Below are 19,534 nucleotides of genomic sequence, written 5' to 3'. Positions count from 1 at the left end.
CCTCTGCCTTGCCGTTTGTGTTTTCCTTTCACAACACTGGAGCCTGTACCTCCACTTTCAAGCATTCCTGCCACCTTGGGTTGGCCCCCGTGGGCTGAAGCGCTCCGTGGGCGATAACGTGGGATGTGCAGGATCCCCAGTGCTCTGTACACGAGGAGTTGGGAGGCACTTTCGCCCGTGGGGGAACTCTGCTGCGCCATTTCTTTTTACTTCCTCACCACACAAGTGACTCAACCTCCCCTTTCAAGCCTTCTTACTGCTTTGAACTGTTCCCCTTTGGCCTGATATGCTTTGTGGGCATGAACCAGGGAAGCCCAGGATCACCAGGGCTCCACGAATGCGTGGTTGGTAGGCACTTTCGCCCTTTGGGGGACCTCTGCCACGCCATATTTTTTTCCTTCCACACCACGCAGTGCCTCGACCTCCCCTTTCAATCACTCCTGCCACTTTTGGTTGACCCTTGTGGGCCCCAGATGCTCTTTTGTTGCAAATCAAGGATGCCGAGGATCCCCTGGGCACCGCACATGAGTGGTTTTGAGCACTTTCACCCGTGGAAGGGACATCTGTCTCACTGTTTTTTTGTCCTTCCACACCACACAGGTGCATCGACCTCACATTTCAAGATTTCCTGCCACTTGGGGCTGTCTCCCATAGGCGAGAGGCAACTCTTAGGCCTGAACCAAGGATGCACACAATCCCCTGGGTGCAGTGAATGCACGGTTGGGCGGCACTTTTGTCCGTTGGGGGGACCTCCGAGTCTCCGTTTTTTTGGTTCTTTCCACAACACACAGGGGCCTTGACCTCCCATTTCAAGAAGTTCTGCCGCCTTGGGCTGCCCACTTTGGGCCCAAGACAGTTCAATGGGCGTGAACCAGGTAAGCCGAGTATCCCATGGTCCCCACGCATGCGCGGTAGGGAGGCAGTGTCTCCCATCAGGGGGACTTCTGCCCCATCGTTTTTTTTCTTTCCACACCACACAGTTGCCTCGACCTCCACTTTCAAGCTTTCCTTCCGCTTTGGGCTGCACCCCGTTGGCCCAGGACACTTCGTGGGTGTGAATCAGGGATGGCCAGGAAACACTGAGCCCTGCACATGCACCGTTGGTAGGCAACTTCGCCCATGGAGAGCCCTCTGCCGCGCTGTATTTATTTCCTTCCACACCACACAGGTGTCTCGAACTTCCCTTTCAAACATTTCTGCCGGTTTCCGCTGCCCCCTGTGTGCCCCAGGCTCTGCATTGGTGTGAAGCAGGGATGCCCAGGCACCCCTTGGCCATGCACATGAGTGTTTGGTAGGAAATTTTGCCTGTGGAGGGGACCACGGCTGTTTCGTTTTTTTTTTTCCTTTCACCACCACACAAGTGCCTCAACCTCCACTTTCAAGCATTTGTAGCGCTTCAACCTGCCCGCTGTGGGCCTGAGACACCCTGTGGGCATGAACCAGGGAAGCCCAGGATATCCTGGGCCCTGGGCCCTACATATTCGCGATCGGGAGGCACTTTCTCCTTTGGGGGGACTTCTGCCACACCGTATTTTTTTCCTTTCACAGCACACAGGTGCCTCGACTTCCCCTTTCAAGCCTTCCTGCCGCTTTGGGCTGCCCCCCTTGGACCTGACAGTTTCCGGTGGTGTGAGCCAGTGATGCCCCGGATCCCCTGGGACAGGCTCATGCGTGGTTAGGAGGCACTTTAGCCCCTGGGGGTATCACTGATGTGCCATTTTTATTTCCATCCACACCACACAGGTGCCGCGAACTCCCATTTCAAGATTTCCTGCAGCTTTGTGCTCCACACCGTGATCCTGAGATGCTCCGTGGGTGTGAACAAGGGATGTCCAGGATCCCGTGGGCCCCACGCATACGCGTTTGGGAGGCAGTTTCTTCTGTGGGGTGACTCCTGCCGCGTCATTTTTTTTTCCTTCCACACCACAGAGGTGCCTCTACCTCCCCTTTTAAGCCTTCCTGCAGCCTTGGGCTGGCCCCTGTGGGCCCGAGGTGCTCCCTGGGTGTGAAACAGGGACACCCAGGGTCCCCTGGGCCCCACGCATGTGTGGTGGGGAGGCTCTTTTGCCCGATGTCGGGGCATCTGGTTCGCCATTTGTGTTTTCCTTCCACAATACAGGTGACTCCGCCTTCCTTTCAAGACTTCCTGCCACCTTGGTCTGACCCCGTGGGCCCTTGCTGCTCGATGGGTGCTAACCACGGATACCTAGGGTCCCCTGGGCCCTGTACATGTGCGGTTGGAAGGCACTTTCTCCCGTGGGAGGACCTCTGCCACGCCATTTTATTTTCCTTCCACACCACACAGGTACCTCGACCTCCCATTACAAGACTTCCTGCTGCTTTGGGCTGCCCTCATGGGCCCAAGATGCTCAGTGGGTGTGATCCAGCAATGCCCTGGATCCCCTAGGCCATGCACATGTGCGGTTGGGAGGCACTTTTGTCCCTGTGGGTAATTCTGCCACTCTGCTTTTTTTTTTCCTTCCACACCAAACAGCCGCCTCCATCTTCTATTTTGAGTCTTCCTCCAATATGGACAGATCCCCGTGAGCCTGAGACATTCTGTACACATAAATGAGGGTTGCCCAGGATCTCCTGGGCCCCACGCATGCATGGTTGAGAGGCACTTTCACCTTAAGGGGGAACTATGCCACGCCATTTCTTTTCCTTCCACCACACACAGGAGCCTCTACCTCCCCTTTCAAACCTTCCTGCTGCTTTGGGCTGCCCCGGTGGGCCCGAGATGCTCTGAATGCATGAACCTGAGATTCCCATGAAGCCCTGGGTCATGTGTATGCTCATTTGGGACGCACTTTCGCCCATGTGGGGGACCTCTGCTTCATCATTTTTTTTCCTTTCACACCACACAGGTCTCTCGACATCCCCTTTCAAGACTTCCTGCTGCTTTGAGCTGCCCTTGTGGGCATGAAATCCTCGGTGCAAATGAAACCAGGACGCCAAGGATCCCCTGCGCCTCGCACACGCTCAGTTGGGAGGTACTTTAGCCTGTGGGGACAACTCTGCCAAGCTGTATTCTGTTCCACATCACACAGGTGCCTCGGCCTCCCCTTTCAAGCATTGCTTCCGCTTTAGGCTGCCACCCTTGGGACTGCGACACTCTGTGGGTGGGAACAAGGGACGCCAAGGATCCCATGGACCCTGCGCATGTGCGGTTGGGAGGCAGTTTCTCCCATGCCATTTTTTTTCAACACCACACAGATGCCTCGACATCCTCTTTCAAGTTTTCATGCTGCTTTCTGATTACCCCATCGGCCCAAGAGTCTGCGTGGTGTGAACCAGGGAAGCACAGGATCGCCTGGGCCCCACGCATGCACAGTTGGGAGTCATTTTTGCCTGTGGGGGGACCTCGGCCGCACCGGTTTTTTTTTTTTTTTTTTTTTCCTTTCACCACTACAGAGGTGCCTCGACCTCCACTCTCAAGCATTTCTGCCTCTTTGGCCTGCCCCCTCTGTGCCTGAGACGACTTGTGTGCACGAACCAGGGATGCCCAGGATCCCCTGGGCCCCATGTATGCGTGGGTGGAAGGAACTTTCGCCCTTGCATGGGACCTCTGCCACGCCATATATTTTTCCTTGCACACCACTCAGGTGCCTGGATTTCCCCTTTCAAGGCTTCCTGCCACTTTGGGTTGCCCCTGTGAGCCGGAGACCCCCCATGGGCATGAACCAGTGACGCCCATGGTCCCCTGGGCCCTGCTCATGCACTGCTGGGAGACACGTTCGCCCGTGGGGGGACATCTGCAGCACCGTTTTTTTTCCTTCCTCTACACAGGTGCCTCAACCTCCCATTTCAAGCCTTCCTGCTGCTTTTGGCTGTCCCCTGTGGGCCTGAGACACTCAGTGAGTGTGAACAAGGGAAACCCAGCATCCCGTGGGCCCCACACATGCGTGGTAGTGAGGCAGTTTCTCCCTTCTGGTGGACTTCTGCCATGCCATTTTTTTTTTAACACATTACACTGGTGCCTCGAACTCCCCTTTCAAGCCTTCCTGCCGCTTTTTGCTGCCCCTTGTGGGCCCGAGACCCTGCGTTTGTGTGAACCAGGGAAGCCCAGGATCCCCTGGACTTGGAGCATGCACGGTTGGGCGGCACATTTTCCCGTGGTGGGGAGCTAGGCCACGTCTTTTTTTAACTTCCACCACCACACAAGTGCCTAGACCTCTACTTTCAAAATTTCCTGCCGCATTGGACTGCTCCACGTGGGTCCGAGACACTTGGTGGGCATTAATCAGGTATGCCCAGGATCCCCTACACCCTGCGCAGGCATGGTGGGGATGCACTTTTGCCCGTGGGTTGGGGGGTCCTCTGCCTCCTCTTTTGTTTTATTCTTCCACAAAACAGGTGCCTCCACCTCCTATTTCAAGTCTTCCTGCCGCGTTGGACTGATCCTCGTGGGTCTGAGGTGCTCCGTGCGTGAGAACCAGGGAGGCCCAGCGTCCCCTAGGCCCCATGCATGTGCGGTTGGGAGGCTTCCTCATGCATAGTGGGGGACTTCTGATTCGCCATTTGTGTTTTCCTTACACAACACAGGTGACTCCACCTCTCATTTCATGACTTCCTACCGCTTTAGGCTTGACCCCTTGGGCATGAGACCCTCCGTGGATGTTAACCAGGGATGCCAATTGTCCCCTGGGCCCCACACTTGTGTGGTGGGGGAGCACTTTCGCCCATTAGAAGGGACCTCTGCCATGCCATTTGTCTTTTCCTTCCACAGCAGAGGCTCCTCCACCTCCCATTTCGAGGCTTCCTGCTGCCTTGAACTGGACCCCATGGGCCTGAGGCACTCCTTGGGCATGGACCAGGGATGCCCAGAGTCCCCTGGGTCCCACACATGTGCGGTGGGGGAGGCAATTTCGCCTGTGTAGGGGTACCTCTCCCTCGCCATTTGTGTTTTCCTTTCACAACACTGGAGCCTGCACCTCCCCATTCAAGCCTTCCTGCTGTTTTGGGCTGCCCCCCTTTAGCCTGATGCGCTATGTGGGTGGAAACCAGGGAAGATCTCCAGGGCTCCACGCATGCGTGGTTCGGAGGCACTTTCGCCCATTTGGGGACCTCTGCTGAGCCATTATTTTTTTCCTTCCACACCACACAGATGCCTGGACCTCCCCTTTCAAGCCTTCCTGCAGCTTTGGGTTGCCACCTATGGGCCTGAGATGTTCCGATAATGCAAAGCAGGGGCACGCAGGACCCCCTGGGCCCCGCGAATGAGCAGTTGGGGGGCACTTTCTCCCATAGCGGGACCTCTGCTGTGGCGTTTTCTTTTCCCTTTCACACCACACAAGTGCCTCGATCTCCCTTTATAAGACTTCATGCCACTTTAAGCTGCCTCCCATGAGCCCAAGATTCTCTGAGCATGCCAAGCAGGGAAGCCCAGAATCATCTGGGTCCCACGAATGCATGGTTGGTGGCTGTTTCGCCCGTGGGTAGGATCTCTGCTGTTTCTTTTTTTCCTTTCACACAACGCAGGTGCCTCTACCTCCCCTTTGAAGACTTCCTCTGCTTTGGGCTTCCCCACAAGTCCCCAAGAAGCTCCGTGAGTGTGAAACAGGGAGGCCCAGGATACCCTAGGCCTTGTGCATGCGGGGTTAGGAGGCAGTTTCGCCTTTAAGGAGGACATATGCTGAGCCATTTCTGTTTCCTTCCACAACACTCAGGTGCCTCGACTTCCAATTTTAAGCCTTCCTGCAGCTTTGGGCTGTCCCCTGTGGGCCTGAGTCGCTCTGTAGGCATGAAACAGGGAAGTCCAGTATCCCCTGGGCCCCGTTCATGCATGGGTGAGAGGCACATTCGCCTTTGGTGTGGAGATGTTCCTTCCACAACACACAGGTGCCTCGACCTCCCATTTCAAAATTTCCTGCGGCTTTGGGCAGCCCCCCATGGGCCCGAGATGATGTGGTGGCATGAATTAGGGGCGTCCAGGATCCCCTGGGCCCCACACATGCTCGTTTGGGAGGCACTTTGGCAGGTAGGGCGGACCTCGGCCGCGCAGTTTTTTTCTCCTTCCACACCACAGTGGTGCCTCAACCACCCCATTCAAGGCTTCCTGCCACTTCAGGCTTCCCCCTGTGAGCCCGAGGTGCTTCATGTGCATGAAGTAGGGATGCCCAGGATCCCCTGGGCCCATCACATGTGCAGCTGGGAGGCACATTCGTCCGTGAGGGGGACCTCTGATGCGCTGTTTTTTTTTTTTTTCCTTCCACACCACACAGATGACTCGACCTCCCATTTCAAGTCTTCCTGCCTCTTTGGGCTGCCCCTCATTGGCTCAAAACGCTCAAGGGGCACAACCAGGGACGCCCAGGATCCCCTGGGCCCCACGCATGCATGGTTGAGAGGCACTTTCGTCTTTGGGGTGGACCTCTGCCACGCCATTTTGTTTTCCTTGCAAAACAAACAGGTGCCTTGACTTTCCTTTGAAGTCTTAGGGCCGCTTTGAACTGCCCCCCGTGGGCATAAGACACTCGGTGGGCATAAAGCAGGCATGTCCAGGATCCACTGGGCCACACACATGCACGGATGGAGCACTTTCTTTCGTGGTGGGGACCTCTGGCCTGCCATGTTTTTTTGCTTCCACTCCACTCAGGTACCTCTATCTCACCTTTGAAGACTTCCTGCCACTTTGGACTGTCCACCGTGGGCCCAAGATACTCCTTGGGCCTGAATCAGGATGCACACAACACCCTGGGTGCAGTGAATGCGAGGTTGGCATGCACATTCGCCCTTTGGGGATACCTCTGTGGCTTCTTTTTTTTTTCCTTCCACAACACACAGGGGTCTCGACCTCCCCTTTCAAGCATTGCCTCCGTCTTGGGCTGCCCCCTTTGTACCTGAGATGCTTCATGGGCATGAACCAGGGAAGTGCAGGATCTGCAGGGCCCCTAGCATGTGTGGTTGGGGGGCACTTTCCCTTTTGGGGGACTTCCGCTGCACTTTTTTTTCTCCCTTCCACACCACACAGATGCCTCGATCCCCTTTTTCAATAATTCCTGCCGCTTTGGGTTGCCCCTGGGCCCAAGATGCTCTGTGGGCAGGAATCAGGGACACCCAGCATTCTCTGGGACCCACGCATGTGTAGTTGGGAGTCACTTTAGCTCTTGAGGGGAACCTACGTTGTGACGTTTTTGTGTCCTTCCATACCACACAGGTGTCTCGACTTCTCATTTGAAGCCTTACTGTCGCTTTGAGCTGCCTCCTGTAGGCCTGAGACACTGTGTGGTTGTGAAGCAAGGACACCCAGGATCCCCTGGGTCTGGCACATGCACGGTAGGGAGCACTTTCGCCAGTAGTGGGGACCGCTGGTGTGCTGTTTTTTTTGTTTTTCCTTCCACACCACACAGGTGCCTCGACCTCACATTTCAAGCCTTCCTGCCACCTGGGGCTGTCTCTCATGGGCCCAACACACTCTTAGGGCCTGAACCGGGGATGCCCACAATTCCCCAGGCACAGTGCATGTGCGGTTGGGAGGCACTTTCACCCACTGGGGGGACCTCTGTGGCTTCGTTTTATTTTTCCTTCCGCAACACACAGGGTCCTCGACCTCCCCTTTCAAGAATTCCTGCCGCCTTGGGCTGCCGCCTTGGGGCTAAGACCCTTCATGGGTGCGAACAAGGGAAGCCCGGGATCACCTGGGCCCTGCGCATGCATGGTTGGGAAGTACGTCTGCCCATGGGGGGAATTCTGCCGTGCCGTTTTTTTTCCTTACATACCACACAGGTGCCACAACGTTCCCTTTCAAGTTTTACTCCTGCTTTCATCTTCCCCCCGCCATGGGCCTGAGACACTCCGTGAACATGAAGCAGGGACACGCAGGATCTCCTGGGACCCTCCTGAGCTGTTGGGCGGCACTTTTTCTCGTGGGGGGACCTCTGCTGCAGCGTTTTTTTTTTTTTCTTTCACACCACACAAGTGCCTCGACCTCCCCTTTCAAGACTTCCTGCCACTTTGTGCTGTCCCCTGTGGGCCCAAGAAACTCTGTAGGCATGAATCAGTGACTCACATTATCCTCTGGGCCCTGTGCTTCACTTTTGGGAGGCACTTTCGCCCGAAGGGGGGACCTCTGCCACGCCATTTTTTTTTTTAATGTTCACAACACAGGTGTACTGATCTCACATTTTGAGCCTTTCTGCCGCTTTGGGCTGCCCCTGGTGGGCAAGAAACGCCCTGTGGGTATGAACCAGGGACACCCAGGATCCCCTGAGTCTGGTGCATGCACAGTTGGGAGGCAGTGTCCCCCGTGGTGGGGACTTCTGCTGCAGCGTTTGTTTTTTCTTTCCACAACTCACAGGTGCCTCAACCTAAATTTTCAAGTCTTGCTTCCGCTTTGATCTTCCCAGGTGGGCCTGAGAAACCCTGTGCCCATGAAGTGGGGAAGCCCAGGATCCCCTGGACTCTAAGCATGTGCCTTTGGGATGCAGTTTCACCCGTAGTGAGGACCTGTGCCCCATAGTGTTTTCTTTCCTTCCACATCCCACAGTTGCCACAACCTCCCATTTCAAGCCTTCCTGCCGCTTTGAACTGCCCCCCCTTGGGCCTCAGACACTCCATAGGCACGAATCAGGGGCGCCCAATATCCCCTGGCCCCTGTGCATACGAGGTTGGGAGGCACTTTCGTCAGTGGGCTGGACCTCTGCTGCGCCATTTTCCTCTCATTCCTAACCACACAGTGACTCGACCTCCCATTTCAAGCCTTCCTGCCAATTGGCAGTGTCCCCCGTGGGCAAGAGAAGTTCCGTGGCATGAAGCAGGGATGCCAAGGATCCACTGGGCCCCGAGCATGAGCATTTGGAAGGCACTTTTGCCCATGGGGGGACATGTGCTGCGCCACTTTTTTTTCCTTCCTCATCACACAGGTGCCATGACCTCCCCTTTCAAGATTTCCTGCCGCTTGGGACTGCCCCAGGTGGGTCTGAGATGCTCCTTGGGCACGATACAGGAAGTCTGAGGATCCCGTGGGCCCTGCCCATGAGCATTTGGGTGGCAGTTTCCCCCATGGGGGGCAGACTTCTTCGCCATTTGTTTTTCCCCTCCACAACACTGGTGCCTTCACCTCCTCCTTCAAGCATTTCTGCCGCCTTGAGCAGGCTCCCGTGGGCCTGAGGGGCTCCGTGGTTGTGAATCAGGGACCCCCATGGTCCCCTGGGCTCAAGGCATGCGCAGTGGAGAGGCTCTTTCCCCAGTGGTGGGGGGACCTCTGATTCACCATTTGTGTTTTCCTTCCACAACACAGGTGCCTCTACCTCCCATTGCAAGCCTTCCTGCCGCTTTGGGCCGCCCCCATGGGTCAAGGAGATCCATAAGTGTGAATTAGGGACATTCAGGATACACTGGGCTCCATGCAGTCTCGTTTGGGAGGCACTTTCACCAGTGGGGGTCCTCTGCCACGCCGTTGTTTTTTTTTTTTTCCTTTCCATCATACAGGTGACTTGACCTCCTATTTCATGCTTTCCTGCTGCTTTGGGCTGCACCCCTTGGGCATGAGATGCTCTGTGGGCATGAACTAGGGATGGCCAGGATCCTCTGGGCCCCACGCATGTGCCGTTCAGAGGTAGTATCTCGCGTGGGGGGGACATCGGCCGCACCGTATTTTTTTTCTTTTCACACCACACAGGTGCCTCGACCTCTGGCTTCAAGCCTTCCTTCTGCTTTGAGTTGCCCGTATGGGCCTCAGGCGCCCTATGCAATCCAACCAGGGAAGCCCAGGATCCCCTGGGCCCAGCAAATGCTCAGTTGGAAGGCAGTTTCACCCTTGTTGGGACCTGTACCACGTCATTTTTTAATTTCTTCCACACCACACAGGTGCCTCAACCTCCCCTTTCAAGACTTCCTGCCACATTGGCCTGCGCCCCTTCACCCCCAGACGCTCTGTGGGTGCGAATCAGGGACACCCAGTATCCCCTGGGCCCCACGCATGCGCGGTTGGGAAGCGATTTCGACGGTGGGCAGGACTTCTGTCGCGCCATTTTCTTTTCCTTCCTGACCACACGGGTGACTCAACTTCCCTTTTCAAGACTTCCTGCCACTTTCAGCTGCCCAGTGTGGGCACAAGACGCTCCGTGAGCATGAAGCAGGGAGAGGGAGGATCCTCTGGGCCCCTCGCCTGCGCAGTTGGAAGTCACATTCACCCATGTGGGGAGATCTGCCCCGCTGCTTTTTTTCCCTCCTCACCACACATTTGCTTGGACCTCCCCTTTCAAGCCTTCCTGCCGCTTTGGACTTCCCCCCGTGGGACGCAGACACTCTGTTGGTTCAAACCAGGGACGCCCAGTAGACCCTGGGCAACATGCATGCGTGGTTGGGAGGAACTTTCACCAGTGGGTGGGACTTCTTCTGACCCGTTTTCTTTTCATATCTAACCGCACAGTGACTCGACCTCCAATTTCAAGCATTCGTGAAGCTTTGGGCTCTACCCCATGGGACCAAGACACTCTGTAGGCATGAACCAGGGGTGCCCGGGATCCCCAGAGCCCTGCACATGGGTGGGGAAGAGCAGCATTCGCCTTTGTTGGGACCTATGCTGCATCGTTTTTTTTTTCCTTCCACAACACACAAGTGCCTCGCCCTCCCCTTTCAAGCTTTCCTGACACTTTGGGAAGCCCTCTGTGGGCCCAAGACTCTCTGAGTGCATGATCCAGGGATGCCCAGGATCCCCTGGGCCCTGTGTATGCTCTTTTGAGAGGGTCTTTCGTCCGTGAGGGGGAACTTGGCCGCGTCGTTTCTTTGTCCTTCCACCCCACACCGTTGCCTCAACCTCCCATTTCAAGCCCTCCTGCCACTTTAGCCTTCCCCCCTTGGGCCCAAGGCACTTCTTGGGCATGAACCAGGGATGCCCATGATCCACTGGTCCCTGTGCATGTGCAGTTGGGAGGCACTTTCGTCAGTGGTGGGGACTTCTGCTGTGCGGGTTTTTTTTTCCTTCCACATCACACAGGTGACTCAAGATCCCAATTCAAGCTTTCCTGCTGCTTTGGGCTGCCCCCCTTGGGCCTGAAATGCTCCATGGGTGCGAACCAAGGACACCCAGGATGCGCTGGGCCCCAAGCATGTACGGTTGACAAGCACTTTCGTCTTTGTGAGGGGGAAATCTGCCATACCATTTCATTTTCCTTCCAGAATAAACAGGTGCCTCGACCTCCCATTTCAAGCCATCCTACTGCTTTGAGCTGTATCCAGTGGGCCTGAGACCCTCCGTGTACAAGAACCAGGAACTCCTAGGATCCCCTAGGACCCTCTCCTGTGCGGTTGGGAGGCACTTTCACCCTTGCCGGGGACTTCTGTCTCGCCATGATTTTTTACTTTCAAACCACAAAGGTGCCTTGACCTCCCTTTCAAGGCTTTCTGCTGCAGTGGGCTGCCCCCTGTGGGCCTGAGACGCTCCGTGGGCATGAAACAGGAATGCCCAGTATTCGCTGTGACCCGTGCATGTACAGTTGGGAGGTACTTCTGCCCGTCGGGGGGACCTCTGTGGCTCCGTTTTTTTTTTCCTTCCACAAAACACAGGGGCCTCGACCTCCCTTTTCAAGCATTCCTGCCGCCTTGGGCTGCCCCCCTGGGCTCGAGCCGCTTCATCGTCTGCCGGACGTTTTTTTTCCTTCTTCACCACACAGGTGCCTCGACCTCCCCTTTGAAGCCTTCCTGCCACTTTGGTCTGCACTCCGTTGGCAAGAGATTCTCCATGGGTGTAAACCAGGGATGCTCAAGAAGCACTTGGCCCCATGCATGCACGGTTGGGAGGGCCTTTTGCCCATGCAGTACCTCTAACGCACCATATTCATTTCCTTCCACACCACACGGGTCCCTCAACCTTCCCTTTCAAGGCTTCCTGCCACTTTGGGCTGCCCACCGTGCACCCGAGTCACTCCGTGGGCATGAACCAGGGATGCCCAGTATCCCCTGGGCCCTACACATGCTCGTTAGGGAGACAACTTCGCCCGTGGGGGGACCTCTGCCGTGCTGTTTTTTTTTCCTTTCCACCACACTGGTGCCTCAACCTGCCATTTCAAGCTTTCCTGCCACTTTGAGCTGGCTCCCGAGTGGATGAGACACTCTGAGGGCCTGAAAGAGAGACACCCAGAATCCCCTTCACCCTGTACATGAGCGGTTGAGAGGCACTTTCACCCGTGGGGGGACAACTGCCACGCTGTATTTTGTTCCTTCCACACCACACAGGTGTCTCGACCCCCTCTTTAAAGCCTTCCTGCTGCTTTGGGCTGCCCTCTGTGGGCCTGAGACACTGTGAGCATAAACAAGGGACGCCCAGGATCCCGTGGGCCCCTCACATGCACAGTTGGTAGGCATTTTCTCCTGTGGGGGAGACTTCTGCTTCCCCGTTTTTTTATTCCCTTCCACACCACACAGGTGCCTATACCTTCCATTTCAACCTTTCCTGCCACTTAGGGCTGCCCCATATCTGCCCGAGATACTCTGTGGGAATCAAACAGGGACTCCCAGATCCCCTACACCCCGTGTAGGCGCGATTGGGGGGCACTTTTGCCTGTGGTGGGGACCTCGTCGGCACCATATTTTTTGTTACTTTCACCACCACACAAGTGCCTTGACCTCCGCATTCAAGACTTCCTGCTGCTTTGGGTTGCTCCACATGGGCCTGAGACATTCCGTGGGCAGAGAAATGCCCAGGATCCCCTAAGCCCCACGCATGCCTGGTGGGGATGCACCTTCGCCCCGGAGTGGGGGGGAACCTCTGCCTCACCGTTTGTTTTTTTCTTCCACAACACAGTTGCTTCCACCTCCTAATTCAAGCCTTGCTGCCACCTTGGGCTGGTTCCCGTGGGTCCAAGGCACTCCTTGGTTGCGAACGAAGGACCCCTAGGGTCCCTTGGGTCCCAAGCATGTGCAGTGGGGAGACTCTTTCACCCTTTTGGGGCGACCTCGGTTTTGCCATTTGAGTTTTCCTTCCACAACACAGCTGACTCCATCTCCCATTTCAAGACTTCCTGCCACCTTAGGCTGACCCCTTGGGCCCAAACCACTCCATGGGTGCTAACCAGGATGCCCAGGGTCACCTGGGCCCCACACACACGTGGCAGGGAGGCACTTAAGCCCGCTGGGGGGTCCCCTGCTTTGCCGTTTGTGTTTTCATTCCACAACAACGGTGCCTCCACCTCCTCTTTCAGGGCTTCCAGCCTCCTTGGGCTGGACACTGTGGGTCCGAGGCACTCCTTGGGAATGGATCAGGGACACTGGGAGTCCCTGGGCCCTGGGCATGTGTGGTGTGGGGGCACTTTCGCCCATGTTGGGGACCTCTGCCTCGCTGTATGTGTTTTACTTTCACAACGCTGGAGACTGCACCTCCCCTTTCAAGCCTTCCTGTCAACTTGGGCCAGCCACCGTGTGCCAAAGCCCTCCGTGGGTGAGAACCTGGGATGCCCAGGATCCCCAGGGCTCCAAGCATGTGTGGTTGGGTCGCAATTTCGCACGTTGGGGACCTCTGATCTGCCGTTTTTTTTTCTTCCTCACCACACAGGTGGCTTGACCTCCGCTTTCAAGACTTCCTGCCACTTTGGGCTGCCCCCCTTGGGCCTGAGATGCTCTGTGGGCACGGATCAGGGAATCCCAAGATCCTCTTGGACCCACGCATGCGTGGTTGACAGGCACTTTTGCCAGTGTGGGGGACCTCGGCTGCAACTCTTTTTTCCTTCCACACTGCACAGGTTCCTCAAACTCCCCTTTCAAGCCTTGCTGTCACTTTAGGCTATGACCTGTGGGCCCAAGGCTCTGGGTGGGCAGGAATCAAAAATGCCCAGGAACCACTGGGCCCTGCCTATTTGTGGCTGAGAGACATTTTCATCTGTGGGGGGACGTCTGACATGCAGTATTTTTTTTTTTTTTCATTTCATTCCACACAGGTGCCTTGACTTCCTCTTTCAAGCATTCCTGCTGCTTTGGGCTGCCCCCTCTGGGCCCGAGACATTCCCTGTGCCTGAACCAGTGATGCACCAGATCACCTGGGCCACGCACGTTTGCGGTTAGGAGGCACTTTTGTCCCTAGGCATAATTCTGCCACCCTGTTTTTTTTGCTTCCACACGACTCTGGTGCCTCCACCTCCTATTTCAAAACTTCTTCTGATTTAGGCAGACCCCGTGGGCCTGAGATCCTACGTAGGTATGAGCCAGGTATGCCAAGGATCCCCTGGGCCCTGCAAATGCATGGTTGAGAGGCACTTTCACCTTAAGGGGGACCTATGCCTCGCCATTTTTTTCCTTCCACAACACACAGGTCCCTCGACCTCCCCTTTCAAAACTTCCTACCGATTTGTGTCGTCCCCCATGGGCCCAAATGCTCTGGGTGCATGAAGCAGGGATACCCAGAATCCCTATGGCCCCATGCATGCCCGATTTGGAGATACTTTTGCCCATAGGGGGATCTCTAATTAACCTTTTTTTTTTCCTTGCTCACCGCCCAGATGCCTCAACTTACCCTTTCAAGCATTCCTGCCACTTTGGGCTGCCCCACTTGGTCCTGACAGGCTCTGTGGGCCTGACTCAGGGAACTCTAGGATCCTCTGGAACCCGCGCATGCACGGATGACAGGCACTTTTCTCTGTTGGGGGGACCTCGGCTGCGACTTTTTTCCCCTTCCAAAACACACAGGTAACTCGACCTCCACTTTCAAGGCTTCGAGCCACATTCACCTTCTCCCCTGGGCCCGAGACGCCCTGTGGGCGGTAACCATGGGCACCCAAGAGCCCCAGGCCCAGGCATGTGCGGTTGGGAGGCATTTTCGCCCATGGGGGAGACTTCGGTCTTGCCGTTTTTTTGTCCTTCAACACCACACAGGTGCCTCAACCTCCCTTTTCAAGCCTTCCTGCAACTTTAGGCTGCCCCCAACCGGTGGGCGTGAGGCACTCCATGGGCATAAACCATGAATACCCAGGATACCCTGCACCCTGTGCATGCACGGTTGGGATGCCCTTTCTTCCTTGGGGTGGACCTCTGCCATGCCGTTTTATTTTCCTTCCAAACCACACAGGTGTCTTGGCCTCCCTTTTCAAGACTTTCTGCTGCTTTGGGCTGCTGGCCGTGGGACTGAAACCATCCATGTGCATGAAGCATGGATGCCTAGGATCCCCTGGACCCCAAGCATGTGCGGTTGAGAGACACTTTCATCTTTAGGTGGGACCTCTGCCACGCCATTTTGTGTCCCTTCCACCACAAACACGTGCCTCGAACTCCCAATTCAAGCCTTCCTGCTGCTTTAAGCTGCCCTCTCTGCGCCCGAGACACTCCATCCACAAGATCCAGTGAAGCCTAGGTTCCTCTGGGACACTCGCATGCACGGTTGGGAGGCACTTTCGTCCTTGGGGGAGACCTCTGCCGCGCTGTGTTTTTTTAGTTTCAAACCACAAAGGTGCCTGGACCTCCCCTTTCAAGCTTTCCTGCCTCTTTGAGCTTTCCCCCATGGCCCCGAGATGCTCTGTTGCTATGAAACAGGGAAGCCCAGGACCTCCAGGGACCCCAGCATGCGTGGTTGGGAGGTAATATCACCCATGGTGGGGACCTCTGTGGCGCCTTTTTTTTTTCCCCTTCCACATCACACAGATGCCACGACCTCCCTTTTGAAGCCTTCCTGCGGCTTTGGGTGGCCCCCTCTAGGCCCAAGACACTCCTTGGGCCTGAAGCAGGGATGCTCACAAGCCCCTGGGCACAGTGAATGTGGGGATGGGAGGCACTTTCACGCGTTGGGGGGACCTCTGCCTTTCGGTTTTGTTTTTCTTCCACAACACACAGGGGCCTCAACCTCCCATTTTAAGCATTCCTGCTGCCTTGGGCTGCCCCCCTAGGACCTGAGACGCTTCAGAGGCATGAAGCAGGGAAGCCCTGGATCCCCTAGGCCCCACGCACGCGCGGTTGGAAGGCACTTTCGCCCGTGGGGGGACTTCTGCAGTGCCATTTTTTTTCCTTCCATACCACACAGGTGTCTCCAGTTCCCCTTTCAAGGCTTACTTCAACTTTTATTTGCTCCCCATGGGGCTGAGACCCTCGTGAATGTGAAGCAGGGACACGCAGGATCCCCCGGGCCCCACAAATGAGTGGTTTGGGGGTACTTTCTCATGTAGGGGGATGTCAACTGTGGCTTTTTTTTTTCCTTTCACACCACACGAGTGCCTCGAACTCCTCTTTCAAGACTTCCTATCGCTTTTGGCTTCACCCCGTGAGCCCAAGTCGTTCCGAGGGTGCCAAACAGGGAAGTCCAGGATCCCCTGGGCCCCACCCATATGTAGGTCGGGGCTATTTCCCCCATGGAGAGGACCTCTGCTGTGACATTTTTTTCCTTCCAAACCACACAGGTCCCTGAAACTTCCCTTTGAAGACTTTCTGCTGCTTTGGGCTTCCCCCATGGCCCAAAGCACTCCGTGGGTGTGAAAGAGAGATGACCAACAACCCCAGAGCCCCATGCTTGTGGGGTTAGGGGGCACTTTTGTCTTTAGGAAATACCTATACCACGCCATTTTTTTTTTTCATTTCACAATATTCAGGTGCGTTGACTTCCAATTTCAAGATTTACTGCCTCTTTGGGCTGCCCCCCTTGGACCCAATCCGCTCTGGGTGCATGAACCATGAATCACCAGGATCCCTGGGGCTCTGAGCATGCTCGTTTGGGAGGCACTTTAGCCCATCGAGCAGACATTGGCCACGTCATTTGTTTGTCCTTCTACACCACACAGGTGTATCAACCTCCCTTTTCAAGTCTTCCTGTTGCTTTTGGCTGTCCCCCGTGGGCCCGCGATGCTTGATGGGCAGGATCCGGGGATGCCCAGGATCGCCAGGGCCCTATGCATATGGGCTTGGGCAGCACGTTCGTCCATCAAAAGGACCTTTGCCGTGCCGTCTTTTTTTCTTCCACACCACACAGCTGTCTCGACCTCCCATTTCAAGTCCACCTGCCACTTTGGACTGGCCCCTGTCAGCCTGTAACACTCCGTGGGCATGAACCAGGGCTGCCCAAGATCCCCTGGGCCCCATGCATGTGTGGATTAGAGGAACTTTCGTCTTTGGTGGGACCTCTGCCACGTCATTACTTTTTCCTTTCACAACAAACAGGTACCTCGACCTCCCATTTCAAGCCTTCTTCCCTCTTTGAGCTGCCCCACATGGGCCCCAAACACTCCCTGCACAAGAACCAGAAACGCCTAGAATCCTCTGGGCCCTGGCATGCGTGATTAGGAGGTACTTTTGCCCGTAGGGGGGACCTTTGCGACGCCGTTTTTTTTTTTTTTTCCTTCCAAGCCAACCAGGTGCTTCGACCTCCCCATTCAAGCCTTCCTTCCGCTTTGGGATGACCACCTTTGGCCCAACACGCTTTGTGGGCACTAATCAGGGTAGACCAGGATCTCCAGGTCCCACGCTTTTGGGGTTGCAGGGCACTTTTGCCAGTTGGGGGACCTCTGCCACGCCAATTTTTTTTCCTTCCACACCACACAGATGTCTCAACCTCCCCTTTCAAGCCTTCCTGCCGCTTTGGGCTGCACTATGTGGGCTCGAGACACTCTGTGGGAGAGAAGTAGCTCCTACACCCCTCGGATGCGCAGTGGGAAGGCACTTTGGTCCGTGGTGTGGGTCTTCTACCTCGCCCTTTGCTTTTTCCTTCCAAAACACATGTGCCTCCACCTCCTACTTCAAGCCTTCCTGCCCCCTTGGGCTGTTGGCCGTGGGCCAGAGGCACTCCCTGAGTGGAAAACAGGGACCCCCAGGGTCCCATAGGCCCCATGCATGCACGGTGGGGAGGTTCTTTCGCCCGTTCAGGGGACTTCTGATTCGCCACTTGTCTTTTCCTTCCACAACACAGGTGACTCCACCTCCCCTTTCAAGACTTCCTGCCACCTTAGGCTAACCCTGTGGGCCTGAGCTGCTCTATAGATGCTAATCAGGGATACCCAGGGTCCCCTTGGCCCCATGTACGTGTGTTTGGGAGGCACGTTCCCCGTGGGGGAGAAGTTTGTGGCACTTTTTGTCTTTTCCTTCCGCAACACAGATGACTCCACGTCCACCTCCAAGGTTTTCTGCCAAATTTGGCTGGACCCTGTGGGTCCGAGGCTCTCCTTGCACACGGATCAGGGACGCCCAGAGTCCCCTGGGCCCTATGCATGTGGGGTGGGTTAGCACTTTCGCTCATGTCGTGGGGCTTCTGCCTCGCCCTTTTTGTGAATTTTTTTCACAACACTGGAGCCTACACCACTCATTTCAAGGGTTTCTGCAGCTTTAGGATGGACCCCGTGTGCTGGGGCACTCCGTGGGCTAGAACGTGGCATGGCCAGGACCCCGAGGGCTCCACATATACGGAATTGGGAGGCATTTTCACCCGAGGGAGACCTCTGCTGCACTGTTTATTTTTTCCTTTCACGCCACACATGGGCCTCGACGTCCCATTTCAAGACTTCCTGCCAGGTTGGGCGGCCCCCCATGGGCCAGAGACTCTCCATGTCCATGAACTAGGGACATCCAGGATACTCTGGGCCCACACATGCTCATTTGGGGGTCACATTTACCCGTGGGGGTCCTCTACCGTGCCTTCTTTTCCTTTCCACCACACAAACGCCTCGACCTCCTCTTTTAAACCTTCCTGCCACTTTGGGCTGCCCCCCATGGGCATGAGATGCTCTGTGGGCATGAATCAGGGATACCCAGTATCCATTCTGCCTCACCCATGCACGGTTGGGAGGCACTTTCGCCCGTGGGGGAAACACTGCCACACAGTATTTTGTTCTTTCCACACCACACAGTTGCCACGACCTCCCCTTTCAAGACTTCCTTCCCATTTGGGATGCCCAAATGGGCCTGAGATGCATTGTGGGGGTGAACAGAGGACGCCCAGGATCCCCTGGGACCCATGCATGCGCGGGTGGGAGGCAGTTTCTCCTATGGGGGGGACTTCGTCCATGCCATTTTTTTTCCACACCACACAGGTGCCTCAACCTCCCCTTTCAAGACTTCCTGCCGCTTTTGGCTGCCTCCCGTGGGGCCGTGACTCTATCTGGGTGTGAATCAGAGACCCCCAGGATCCCCTGGAGCCCGTGCATTTGTGGTTGGGAGGTATTTCGCCTGTGGGGGTGCCCTGGGCTACGCAGTTTTTTTCTTTTCCTTTCACCACCACAGAAGTGCCTCGACCTCCGCTTTCAAGTTTTCCTGCCACTTTGGGCTGACCCAGTGGACCTGAGATGCTCTGTCAGCATGAACCAGGGACACCCAGGATCCCGCTGGCAACGTGCAAGCTCGGTTGGGAGGCACTTTTGACAGTGGGCGGGAACTCTGCTCCTCCATTTTCTTTTCCTTACTCACCACACAGTTGCCTCCACTTCCTATTTAAAGACCTCCTCCGATTTGGACAGCCCCGCATGGGCCCCAGACACTCCATAGGCATGAACCAGGGACAGCCAGGATCCCCTGGGCCCTGTGCATGTGCGGTTGCGAGGCACTTTCACCTTAATGTGGATCTATGCTGCAGCATTTTTTTTCCTTCCTCACCACACAGGTGCCTCGACCTCATTTTCCAAGCCTTCCTGTC

This window comes from Pongo abelii, chromosome 15 (assembly GCF_028885655.2).
Source record: "Pongo abelii isolate AG06213 chromosome 15, NHGRI_mPonAbe1-v2.0_pri, whole genome shotgun sequence".
In the NCBI taxonomy this organism is placed as follows: domain Eukaryota; kingdom Metazoa; phylum Chordata; class Mammalia; order Primates; family Hominidae; genus Pongo; species Pongo abelii.
Note: the sequence above shows the minus strand (reverse complement) of the source record.